At 45.3% G+C, this 12,967-nt stretch overlaps 1 protein-coding gene and 1 long non-coding RNA gene across 2 annotated transcripts in view; one reads left to right on the top strand and one right to left on the bottom strand.

Annotated features, from left to right (window-relative positions):
- Positions 1-2,767: 2,767 nt before the first annotated feature.
- The window catches only part of SH3RF2 (SH3 domain containing ring finger 2), a 129,379-nt gene continuing 119,179 nt past the window's right edge, over positions 2,768-12,967 (bottom strand). Inside the window, exon 11 of the mRNA XM_060635836.3 lies at positions 2,768-4,482. The gene's annotated coding sequence lies outside the window, so the exon portion shown is untranslated. The remainder of the gene's footprint in view (positions 4,483-12,967) is intronic.
- On the top strand, positions 4,489-12,727 carry LOC144616922 (uncharacterized). The gene is made up of 2 exons (XR_013556796.2): positions 4,489-9,046; positions 9,677-12,727. It is a non-coding gene; the product is annotated as an uncharacterized LOC144616922 (long non-coding RNA).

The following is a 12,967-nucleotide window of genomic DNA, read 5'->3' on the forward strand; positions in this document are numbered from 1 at the left end:
ATCTGGATGGTTGGTGGATGTGGCAAACATTTTGAAGGTGGTAAGGCACATTTTCTTGACTACTTGTGTATGTTCAGAGTGCTCTACACGTTTTAAGGCATTTAAACCATACGTCCCTCAAGAAGATGCTATTGTAGCTCCATTCTCCAGAAAAGGAAGCTGAGCCACAGAGAGGTTAAGTGACTTGCCCAAGGCCACATAGCTGCTAGGTGACTGGCAGTTTAGGTTCTTGAGGCTGTGCTCTTGACCTCTGCATTCTGACTCGAGCAGAGATGGTTTCTGGCCAAGAGGCCTTCCTGGGCCCACGTGGTTGTACAAACTGGAAGTTTGCTCTGCAGAGATGAGCTGGCCTGGCGAGTGCTGAGAGGTCGCGGGGGTCATCCCCACCCATCCTAAGCAGTGGCCGTCTGACAAAGTGATACCTTCCTCTCCTCTCAGCCCTCCCTTTTGGATGTCCAGAGCAGCTGCCAGGAACCAATGCCCTTTGGGAAAATTAAATGCTCAATGTTGACGTTTAATCTGTGATAAAATGCTCCCCCTCCAAGCCAGCTACTGAAAGAACCAGACCTGAGGGACGACTAAACCGGTTTTATTGTTCCATGCTAAAACACACATTGGGCTTCACAAGCTTACAGCTGGGAACAATATGCATCTCTGACGACGGAGAGTTGGGGAATGTCCCCACTTTGGCATATGATGGGCCCCTCCCTGCGTGGAGAGCAGACGGCAGTGTGGGCCCTGGTTTCTGGTGTGGATCTCCTGTGTCAGTGGGAGGTGCAAACGGACCTGTCCAGCAAGGGGGCCCCTGTTGCCTTTGCTTCTTCTCCTCAGTCTGGCTATAAAGAGTAAACTCAGCACTTCACTAGAGCCACAAACCCAAACAAAACTCTGAGCTCTGAAAGTCATTGAATCTACCACCGAATCACAGAACAGAATTAATATGTGGACAGTTCTTTGGAAACTGATGGTGGAGAGTCATCCTGAAGCAAGGCAGCTTAGGGCCCTGTCTTCCGGTTTCCTCCGGAACATGTCATGTCCAAGAAAAAAGGACTTAACAAAAATATGTGCTTCCTTCCCAGGAGAAAAGTTAACCAACACCCAATATTTAAGTGAGAGACAATAACTTTGGTTTTAAACTTCCCATTTCCTCAGACTTGCAAAAAGCTACCAGTGGTATAAATCTGAGGTTTTCCCAACAGTGAAGGCATGTTCTAGGTATTTTTCATCTCACTAGAAAATTCTTTTTGGTTTTCCAAGATGCAAAGCGTGGAACAGATCTCTGATGACTCCGCATGGGCAAAGAACACCAACACACAAGTAATAGACATTTCAAAGTAATCCATACGGATTATTATAAATTACAGAGCTAGAAAACACATAAAACGCCACCAAACTTGTTGCCTTTACAGTGGAATATACTAAGGAAATAAGCTGCCAGCATTGGAGCTTTCTATTTTTTGGAACAAAGATATGAAACTTTGGAAGTTTAAGTGTCCACTGCTCCATAAAATAATTTTTTATAAGATTATGTATTTTATATATCTAAGATTTATTTACACAATAGCCCATAATAGCTAAGATATTACACCTTATTTTATAAACATCATTCACATACGTATTACCACATAAAGATTCTCTTTTGGTCCATTAAAAATACTAAAAAAACCCAAGAGACACAAGAGTCTATAGCTTTTCTGCTTATATTTCCATGGAGGAGTGAATTTTTCTCCCATTTTTTCTTTCTGCTTTTTCCCCTAAATGATACCCTCTCCCCGGACCCATGTATAGTAATAAGAAACAAGAAACGCAGACTCTGTGGTTAGTAAACTATTTGAGGGTCAATTTCCGGGCTGACCTCATTCTGACCATCCTAAATCATCCTCACCTCCTCCCCCATCCCTTATGCTGCTTTTCAGCCCATGACTATTTGGAATCTATATAGTGGGATTGACAGTCTAGAGATGAAAACTTTAGGAAATGGGGGACAGGAGGGCAGTGGTACTTTTCTTAAGCTTCTGGGTTTGGCTGGGAACAAATCAGATTTGTTGTTTGATGTTTTAAAAAAGTATTTGGTCGGGGCGCCTGGGTGGCTCAGTCGGTTAAGCGTCCGACTTCAGCTCAGGTCATGATCTCACGGTTTGTGAGTTCGAGCCCCGCTCTGTGCTGACTGCTCAGAGCCTGGAGCCTGTTTCAGATTCTGTGTCTCCCTCTCTCTCTTTGACCCTCCCCCATTCATGCTCTGTCTCTCTCTGTCTCAAAAGTAAATAAACGTTAAAAAAAATAAAAATAAATAAAAATAAAAAAGTATTTGGTCTATTGGCTAAGCAGGTTCAGAGGAAGAGCTAAATTTTCATGAAACCCTCCACTTGATAAGTCACGGAAAGTTCCCAGAGTCTTAAAAAAACAACCAGTGTAAAAACTAGGAGTGGTGATTTCCTGTCACTGTTAACGTGAGAGGAGGAAGAAGGAAAATGTAAGAAGAAAACAGGAATGAGAGGCTCCTGAACACAAGGCTTTAATGAGCTGATGTGGTCTAATGGTTTCTGGGGATTAGGAGTAATGCTGTGTGTTCACCTCTCCCCCCCCCCCCCACCCCGCTCCACCCCCCAGTTTATGCAGCTTGTTTTCGTATGGGCTGCTTGCCTATACTTCCCTTTTCATACATCATCTATGAAAGTAAAATTCCTTCTAACTCTGACAGTCTATGACTTTCTTGGAAAATGAAGTCACTGAAACCTATTTATACGTGGGCTATAAGGCCTCATGGTAGTAACAAGTCAGTTCCAGAATATGAAGGTGGCATCTCTATATTCTTTGCTGCTGAGGCTAAAGAGGGGCCAACCAAACCTGAACTCATTCCAGAGGAAATGGAACTAACATTTAGTCATAGCAGTTAGGAGACAAGGAATGATGGACAATTGGCAACAGCATCACTGACCATGTATGAAAGGCAATGTCATCACTGTACTATTCTCTCTGTGGTCTCTCCCTACTTCTTGCCTTCTGACTCACCACCTCGCAGATACTGCCAACACAGCAGGGCATGTTGTTGCTTATTACCACTTTCCACCAGGGCTGAGAGTAGGTTGTGGTAAAAAGTCCAAGTTATTCATTTAATTAGGAGATGGGTGCTAGGTTGAGTCCTCCATGTGGCACCTTCACATAGAAGAAACCATTTCTGTAACCACAAAATCTATCCCTTACTCTGCTCACGGTTTGGCTGATGCTTGCTCCTGCTTACCAGCAGGGCTGGATGAAAGACTCAGCTGTTTCAGTGCAACATAATAATTCTGAACTCTAAAACAACCAACATATCCAAATACTGCTGTGCTCTTGTCATTGTCTTTAAAAATCAGGGCAGAATGTGCTTTGAAGAAATTCTCACTGATGTCTTAAGATAGAGGAGAAGATGAAAATGCACAGCTCAGAGTCTCAGGGTATTTCCAAATTGCATTTATCTGTGCCATGTCTCTCTCCAGTTAACAGAGACAATTTAAAATTTGTATTTTAGGGTCAGGGTGCCTGGCTGGAGGAGTCAGTAGACAGACCATACAACTCTTGACCTCAGGGTTTTGAGTTCGAGCTCCACATTGGATGTAAAATTTGTATTTTAGAGTTTTTTTTTTTTTAAACCAGGCATAGAAGATCTTCTAGTGACTTGCCCTTTAGGATGACTTACTCGGAACAGAAAAGAATGAATGGTTATAATTGATTTTTATATCTTTAGACTTGAAATAGCCTCACTGTGAGCACTGTAATCTGTGGTATCTCTATTATTACATCATCATTTTCTTCTGAGATTCCTTATGTACCAATTCCTCATTTCTTTGATCAGTATGTTGGAACAGAAATCCTCTGGACCAGAGAGTGTCAGGGGGAAAAGACAGCATGGAATTGGAATGGAAAAGAACAAAGATGTGGTGGATGGACACAGGAAGCTTGGTGGGAGTCAGGAGAGGGGGTGAAGGCTAGGGGTATTGTGAAGAAGCATTGGCTTCTCTGGCTTGAATATCCAAGAGGAGAATGTGATACCATCCCCTACCTGCACTGCTCCAAATGTGAGCTGCACAGACAGGCCAGTCACAGAGCTGGAAGGAACCTGAAGTCTAGTCTTCTCATTTGTCAGTGAGGTGCCAAGGTGTGAGAAACTGGCAAGACAAACCTTGGATTTGACAACAGAACAGACTACCAGGAGAGGTGGGAGTCTGCTGTAACCTGGAACAGAACATGGCTCATGTGCTGTTCCCCATCCTGGCTCACCACCCACGGATACTCTGGATGAAGACAGATTTGTTCTTTCTCCTATTGCCCTTCTGTCCCAGAGGCCAGCCTGTTGGTATTCCGGTACCATCCCTGATGTCCAAGGAATATCACGTGGTCCACAAACTCTCCACTGAGCAGTTTCCATCCCAGCAGATCATTTGTGCTCTTCAGCATCCCGGTTGTTGCTAGCTCCTCCTGGGAAGATGACCAAGACCGGGTCTGTGAAGGTGAAAAAGATTTCAGAATGTATTGTGTGTGAATGGACCCTGGAGAGAATGATAGTTCTTTAAAATTCTTAAGCCTTTTGGACAGAAATCTGTCTTGTCATTTCCCAGAAGAGGTGTTGTGTCTTCAGTTCATCGTATTGGGAGGTACATGGTGTCTATTTCCCCACTACTGGAGATGCTAACTGGGGTCTTTTGGTTACAGTGGTTCTCTACCAGGTTTCTCCACTATGAAGTTGCTCTTTTCCCCTCTGTGATTAGTAAGTATCATGTGAGGAAATACTCTGAGTTCTTCAAGCTTTCATCCACTGATTTTAATACCTGTTGATGTTTCTTACCTGAACCAATTATTAGTGTGGTGGTTGCCAAATGGTAATTTTTGTAAAAAATTCCATCACTCCTTTTACATTTAGTAGTTGGCACTCTACTGTAAGGAAGAGCTTTTCCTTATGTTTATATAGCATGGACTCAGGCATTTCTGTCTGATGCTGAGGATTATTTTGTTACTGACAAAAATGAATAATCTGAGTCTAATGATGGAGGAATATCAGACAAACCCCAACTCAGAGATATTCTATAGAATAAAAGGCCTCTATTCTTAAAAATGCCAAGGGCATGAAAGGCAGTGAATTTTTCTTAAGTTCATTTATTTATTTTGAGAGACTGAGAGCATGAGTGAGGGATGGACAGAGAGAGGGGGAGACAGAATCCCAAGTAGCTTCTGTGCTGCTAGCATGGAGCCTGAGGTGGGGCTTGATCCCACAAACTATGAGATAACAACCTGAGCTGAAATCAAGAATCAAGACGCTCAGCTCACTGAACCACCCAGGCGCACCAGAAGGTGGTGAATCTTGAAGAACTGCTCCAGATTAAAAGAAAGCGACGAGAAATGTGGGGCACCTGGGCAACACCCCGGGCTGCCCCTGTGCAGGTGGTTTGAATGCTCATCCCAGGAACTGGCTCCTGGCCCTCCTGGGTGCAGATGAAGTCCCAGCTGATCCTGCTGAAGGGGGCAGGAGAAAGCCAAAAGGATGATGGGAAATTGGTCCAATAACATTTAGAAAGACTTGCGTTCTGAAAGACAGCCTCACGCTTTGTCCGTGAGTGAGTTCCTATGAAAATCCAGTAAAACAGGAAAGGAGCAGGAGAGAGACTTTTCCATCTCTTGGCCAATTTCTTTCATCTGGGGCCTGATTTCTTTCCTCTCCGAGGACTCGAGCTCATTTAACAGACCAGTTTTCTCTTTGGGGAAACTTTCATGATGATCCCAGCCTCATTCTTTGCAGGAGGGTGTGGGACTGATCTTGCGAGGGGTTTATGGGAAACACTGATTTTGGGGAGTCTTCCCCTAACCCTCACTCTCCAAAGGCAGAGTTCTGATCCATCGCTACAGAGTCAGCACTGAAGAACCCCGAGCTTTCCAGCAGGCAGTCACGCTTGGGTTCAACACCGAGCTGCTCTGAGCTCTCAGGGCCTGCAAAAAGGAACGTGGCGCTTCCTCGTTTGCTGACGTGCTCCGTTCAGCACAACAGCAAGTAGGAGCTGTGGGAGTCTCCAGGTGTCTGTTTCCGTTCAGCAGGAGAAGCAGGCATGAACACAAAGTTGGCGATTACTAGGATGCTTTCTGCACCCCACCATACCAGTAAATTCCCCCGGATTTCGAATTAGGCTCTCTTCACTCTATACCACCAAACGTAGGCAGTTTTATCCTGCCCTTCATGACTGTTAGCCCTTAAAAGAGAAGGCACCTGTGTTGGATATATCCTGCTTGTCTTCCCTCTGCCTAAATTGGTGCCAGCGCTAGTGCTGGGCACATGCCTTTGGAGATGCGTTAATATCACTTGGGTCTGGAAATGGACGGTCTCATCTGCAGATCGGCCCAGAGTCAGCAGCTGGAGTCTGTCCCTCGGAGACTGAAGGTAAGGTTATTTGAGATAACCGCATCTGGGTCCCAAGGGAGTAGTGGTGCTTTGTCTGCTCTTTTGAGTACATTTATTGTGACGTAGCATTTCCGAGAGGGAGTGCGGGGCCCTCCCGGGCTGAGGAAGGTAACTGCCAAGGGAAGGCTGACTGCCATGTGAATCTGACCTTCCAGGTTGTGGTAAATGATGTGGAAAGGACTTCAACTCTAAGATCCACTGACATTTTAACAGGCACCCGAAAATCCCATCAAGTGGTAGGAGGTGTGAATGTACCTATGGCTGGCGTTGTGTAGCACTGGGTGGGAGCTCTTATTAGTGCTGTGTCTACAGGCCTGGGGTTTCAGGATTAGGCAGGTAATAATAATTCTTTGTGGACTGAGCACTCAGAAGACAAATCTATTTGAAGTAGAAAACCCTGATGTCTTTAGGAAGGCTTTGGGGTTTCATCTTAAATGAGGTGGCAAGCTGTAAGCAGAAGAGACTGGAGTCAGGCTGCCTGGGTTTATTCCTGAACCCCACAGATTCCTAGCTCTGTGGCCCTGTGGAAGTTACTTATTGTCTCTAGGTCTTAGTTTCTTTATCTGTAAAATGGGGGTAGTAATAGTGCTTACATTGTACGGTCGTAGTGGGGTGTTTAAATCGGAACATGTAAGTAAAGCACGTAGAACAGTGTCTGGCACGTAGCAGGTGTTCTATGATTATTGGCACCAAAGTATTATTATAAATTAAGGGCCCTCTTGAACGCTGTTGATTGTGATGCTGCTTCTTATCCCAAAGAACGGAAAACGCCACAGGTGGATACAGATCATTAAACTGGCTCCTTGCTCCGCTCATTGCTTGAGTTTCTTTTGCCTTAAAGACTTAAATCTCCATTCTCTAAGTCGAGTTGTTAGGGTTTTACACACTTTCGAAAAATAAGGATAATAATAGCTTAGTGTTTACTTTATCTGGTTGTTGGTGAGATGGCCTCCATCATATAGATGAGAAAATTAAGACTCTGAGAAGTGAAGCCACTTGCCCAAAGTCACACAGTCACACCTGAGATACGACTCAAGTGTTCCAGTCCTATAGCCTGGGCTTGTTTGTTTGTTTGGTTTTCACTGTGTGATCCTCCTTTTAGTGAGGAAATTCAGGTACAGAAGTTGGATCTGATCCAGGATGTGATCTCACAGTCAGTGAGCCATAGTGTGTTCTTGAGTGGGTCGTAAGGAGAGTCCTTTAATGCAAAGAATGTACAGTAAAACCCTGGATTGTGTGTAACTTGTTCTGCGAGTGTTCTGCAAGACAAGCAAACCTTTCTAATAAATTTTAATTTGACAAACGAGGTATGTCTTGTAATAGGAGTAGAATGTGATGCCCAACATCACATGATCACAACTGAGCCAATGGTTCTTTTCTCTCTCTTTCTCTCTCTCTGCGGGGTTGTGGGTGATGGATTGTCTCCCACGTTTGGAAGTATAGCCTGAGCTCTTAACTGCTCTGTCTGAGCAAGATTGGGGTTGGAGTGGGGGAGGAGCAGAGGAAGGAGGTGGTGGCAGTGGGGAGGGACACTCACAACAGAGCAATATTTTCTGAGTAAGTGGACGTGGAAATTCAGTCAGAATGTCCTAATGATAACAAAGCAGATGACAGGCCTGGACTACACAATTCCAAACAGCCATTCTGACTGCTTCTAAAAAAAATGACAGATTGCTTTTGCTTGCTGTGTGGTCATTGCTTAAAGAGCTGCGAGTGCGAGGCCCCTTGGAAGGTGTTCTGATCCTGTAGTCCTGCAATGTAGTGTACAGGCCCAGCACCCCATCTTCGAGATGGGGCACAGGGCTTAGAGAGGCCGGCACTTGCCTCTATGATTGTGGCATCTCACTGAGTTCAACCTTCCTGTGAGGGTCCTTCTTGGCAGGAACAAAGAGGAAGTATCTATTCTTCCATTGTTGGTTCGAGGCACATTTATTGCCACACTGTGTGTCTGGATCCTTCTTAGCCTTCAGTCTCAGCTCCCATGTCACCTCCTTGGAGAAATCTTTCCTGGCCACTCTACCTAATGTAGCTTGTCCCTCTCAGCTGTTCTTTGTCGGATCATTTTGTGTCCTTCATAACATCTGTGCTATGGAAGCAGTCCTGTGTATTTAGTTGTTTATCATTCACTCCCCTTCGCGAAGGCAGGGACTTTCCTTGCACCGTTCACTGCCATATCCCAACTGTATGGAACAAAACTGCACATGGTAGGTACCCATTCAATATTTGTTGGATGGAAATAAATGAATGAGGGGACAGTGATTTCTACTCAGGAGGAAAACATTCTGTGCCTTTAAATGGAGATGGGGCGAGGGCAGGATGCTGGCCTGCAGCCCCTTGGTCATAATGGTGTGTCCAGCAGGAGATTAACTAATCAGCACATACATTTTCTGAATTACAAAGTGTGCCAGGGACATTTCATGTCTGCTAATTGGCACCAAGGAGGAGGGGTTTTTATCGAAATCACAGCCAGCTGGAAGCATGTCTGTGTCAGACCTACTTGCAAATCAGAATGGACATTTCATAAACCCTGGCCACCTCGTGAACCTGCAGTTCCCCACAGATGCTTCCACTGGCTGTGCTTGGGGTCACAGAGGACCCTACACCTTACACCGTCTCCAGGTGAGGAGGTGAGGTCATGGGGGGCAATCAGAAGAAAAAAGACTGATGAGGGTTATGGCATAAGGTGCATTTAAAGTAACTGTCATATTGCCTCAACCCTGGGCCATTTACCAGCTTACCTAAAAAGAGAACAAAAATCCGGGCTTTCTAGTTTTACGAAACCAGTCCCGTGGCTTCCTTACTGTGACCTTAGCCAAGTGATTTACCCTCTGAGCCTCAGCTGTTTGAGTGAACAGAAGATACTAACACTTAGCTCCTGAACTGTTGTGAGGGCTACGTGAGCCACACACATGTCAATACTAATGACAGCTAACACCACAAGCACTATGTGTCGGGCCCTGTGCTCGTGACTTGTGTCCATTCTCCCGTTTGCTCCTCGCCACACTGCTCAGGGAACGCACCCTTGCCGCCTGCCCTTTACGAGCAAGGGGACTAAAGGCTGGCGAGATTCAGTGTCTTGCCCACAGTGACACAGGGAGGAAACACAGAGCCTAGATTTGAATCCGGGGCACCTAACTTGCTGGGCTCTTAACTGCCCTTGTAAGTCACCCTCTGAGGGGTTAGCTTAGTACCTGGCATTCAGTACACATATAATGAACGGCAGCTCATGAGATTCTGTCTTACACTTAGCATTTCTCCTGCTCCCCTGCTTTCAAGCCTGCAAACTCCTCCAGCAACCACCACTTGTAGGGTTCCTTGTGCACGCCAGCATCTGGCCTCCCCGGCTCAATCGACGTTGCCAGTAACCCTCTGAAGTGCTGATGGTTGTTTCCACTCTTCAGGGGTTAGTTAGCTTGGTCCCAGATCAGAGAGCCAAGGAGACCGGGACTTGAACACAGGGACTTGGGATTCCAGAGCCCAGATGTTTTCTCTGCACATGACACTCCTCGGTGCTAGCATCTCTCAGAATGTGTTTCTCCTCACTGAAGCTCCGCGATGTCCGAAACCTGCCCTGGTTGCCCCCCTCCCACTTGTGTCTGTACTTTCGAGCCTCATTTTTTCCTGTGCTCTCTGATGTGGGGTTGTGCCTCCATATCCATTTCTCGGGACTTCCCGCTGCTTATTAAACACTTCAGTGTACCCCATACCATGATCAGTGCATGATTTCATTTAATCCTGCTGAGAACCCCACGAGGTGGAGGTTCTGATCCCCATTTCACAGGCAAGCAAACAGGTTTGGGGAGATGTCATAACTGTCCAACTTTGTTTAGTCATTTGCCAAAGGAAACATAACTGGAAAGGGACAAAGCTGGGATGAAACCCCTTAGGATTTGATTCCAGAACCCATCACGTGAGCTATTATATGATTTTCCATATCTTGTAAAAGTTCTAGTGGATTGGGAACATAGCTGGTATAGCTACTCCCAAATCCTGGTTGACCAAAGCTTTAAAATCTAGTCCTTTGTATGAAGTTTCCATGATAAAGAAACCTAGGTTCTCAAATTGCCAACATGTAAAAACAGTGTACGCTTAAAAAAGAACTCAGTTTATAAATAGAATGTGCAGAATGGGCTATTTGGAAATGTGGTTCTGATATCTGAAACTCCCTTCCAACCTCTGACTGCTCTGTTCCTCGTCATGGAAGCTGGTGCTTCTCTCTCTTGAGCTGTGCCTGACATGTCCTCTTCATGCAGTGAAATTTTTTCCACTTTTTTCTTGACAGAGATGCAAAACATCTCCCCAAGAAACTGGGAATAGGGAAGGGTCAGGAATCAGGGGCAGGTACAACCCTCTGAAGACCATATTTGAATTTCTCTTTGGCCCCCCCCACGTATTTTTGCTGCCTCCTTATTTTTAGATGCAGTCTGCTGAATGCCACTAGCTGTCACGATCCTCTTGGGTGGTGCAGGGAGTCACTGTTTTCATGGCGGTGGCATCAGGATGGCTCTGACCTCCAGGGCATTTGTGACCTATAGCAATCGAACTCTGACATCACAAATGTCCTTCATCAAGCCGGTCGGTCAAGCTACCATTGATTCTAATACCATTAATGGAGGACACACAAAATGGCTTTTGCAAATGCCCTTTGCCTTTCTCCCTGGGTCTTGGCTAGCATCCTTTTAGTTCTTACTGGGCTGTAGTTCTTGTCCATCCAGCAGCGACCCTATTTGCATAATTAGCTTGCATCTGTGGGTGTGTATTTACCCCTGAAAGCGATCGCCTTTGAACTTTGGATGAATACCAGCATGGAGGGCTGGAAGATGTTCTTGCTTTGGAGCCTTCTTGTTCCCATAGAGCAGGTGGAAGTGGAAGATCATTTTGGAGGTCATACCCCCATCTTTAGGGTCTCTGCTTGTGCCATTTAGACTGAGGACAGGCAAAACCAGAAATAAACTCATGAAGAGGGAGGGGTCTAGGGGATGCAAAATGATTATCATGTTTTGACGTCAACGATGCAGAACCACATTGTAAGCTTCGGTTCTTTTAAAGTTGTTTGGCTGTATCTGGCTGCCCTTGTAGCAGGGGTACATTTGCTTCTTGGATATTCTGTTCAGAACACCCTCAGTTACCTTCCTTCCCACCCCTGCTTCTTGATGGCAAGACCCTTACAGTTTTTCTCTTGGAGGGCCTGACCTTCTGAGTTAAGCTATCCCCTGACCCTGACCCCGACCCTATCCTCATCCCCATTTTTCAGAAGCACATGCCCATTTGTCCATCCTCTCCAGTCTCATCCATGTTGTGTGCTACTTGTTGCCACTGAATAAGAGGGACGTGGTGATTTAAGATTAAGGTTTGGGATTAGAGTGCTGGGTTCCAGTCCTTTTTGCCTTGGACGGGTCATTTGACCTCTGAGCCTTAATGGTAATCTCTAAGATGGGATAATGCAACACCTCCCCTCATAGGGTTGGATGGAATTACATGGTATAAAGCATGTAAAGTTCTTGATACATAGTAGGTGCTCAGTAAATGGTGACAATTATTGCTGAATGGAAAGTCATAGACACTTTTTTTTTTTTTTTTGGTCTCCCTCCTATCCTAAACTAATTATGCAACCTTACAGCATCGAAACATTCTGAGTCTCAGTTTCTTGATCTGTAGTCAGGGGACACAAATAGCTTTTCCCTGTAGACTTCACAAAGTGGTTGTGAGGGTTTTTCAGCAGCAGCAGCAGGAGCAGCCAGATCTGTTTTAGTATCAGACTCTGAGGACCTGCTTCTGGTTTCTGCAGGTGGCTCCCCAGAGGTGCCAGGCAGGGCCCGGAGGAGAGCTGCCTGGAAAGTCCTGTACTCAAACCATTTGGCCACAGCCACAACCCATATTTTCTCTATTCGGGTGCAGCAAGGTCTCTCTGTAAACAGCTGTACTGGGAACAGTTCTTATAAAAATCCCTCTAAACTAGAACTTCTTAAAACCTGACATGCTGTACATCAAAATCTCAATTCCCAGCCATGACCCAAAGCCTTAGAATCCTAGTGACAGAAGCCAGATGGGAGTTCAAATATTCAGCAGGGTATCTGTGGCCTCAGGTTGTAATAACCGCTATGACTAGTGTTTACTGAGCAGATCTATGAGCGGCACTGAAAATTCCATATGGTACACGTGTGGAAAGCTCCCAAAGGAAAGATGAGCTCCGAGTTCTGGATAGTGGTTGTGATAGAAGTGGGGAGGAGGGGAAGAAGGAGTGAGGTTAGATGAAGCACACAGCAGGCTTCAATGGGATTGATAATGATTTTTTTTTTTTTTTTACAAAAGTTGATGGTAGGTATATGGTTATCTGTTTTATGATCAGTCATTTATATGTATGTGTGTGTGTGTGTGTGTGTGTGTGTGTGTATGAGAGAGAGACACACACACATACCATTTAATTTAATAAAGGGAGAAGGCAGAAAGGAGTCCTCAAACCCAGTAAAATTAATAAGAAACAGCACTCTGTGAGGCCCACATATATTTTCTCTCTCTTTTGAACCCCTGAATCCCCAC

The sequence above is a fragment of the Panthera onca genome, chromosome A1 (genome assembly GCF_046562875.1).
Source record: "Panthera onca isolate mPanOnc1 chromosome A1, mPanOnc1 haplotype 2, whole genome shotgun sequence".
NCBI lineage: Eukaryota > Metazoa > Chordata > Mammalia > Carnivora > Felidae > Panthera > Panthera onca.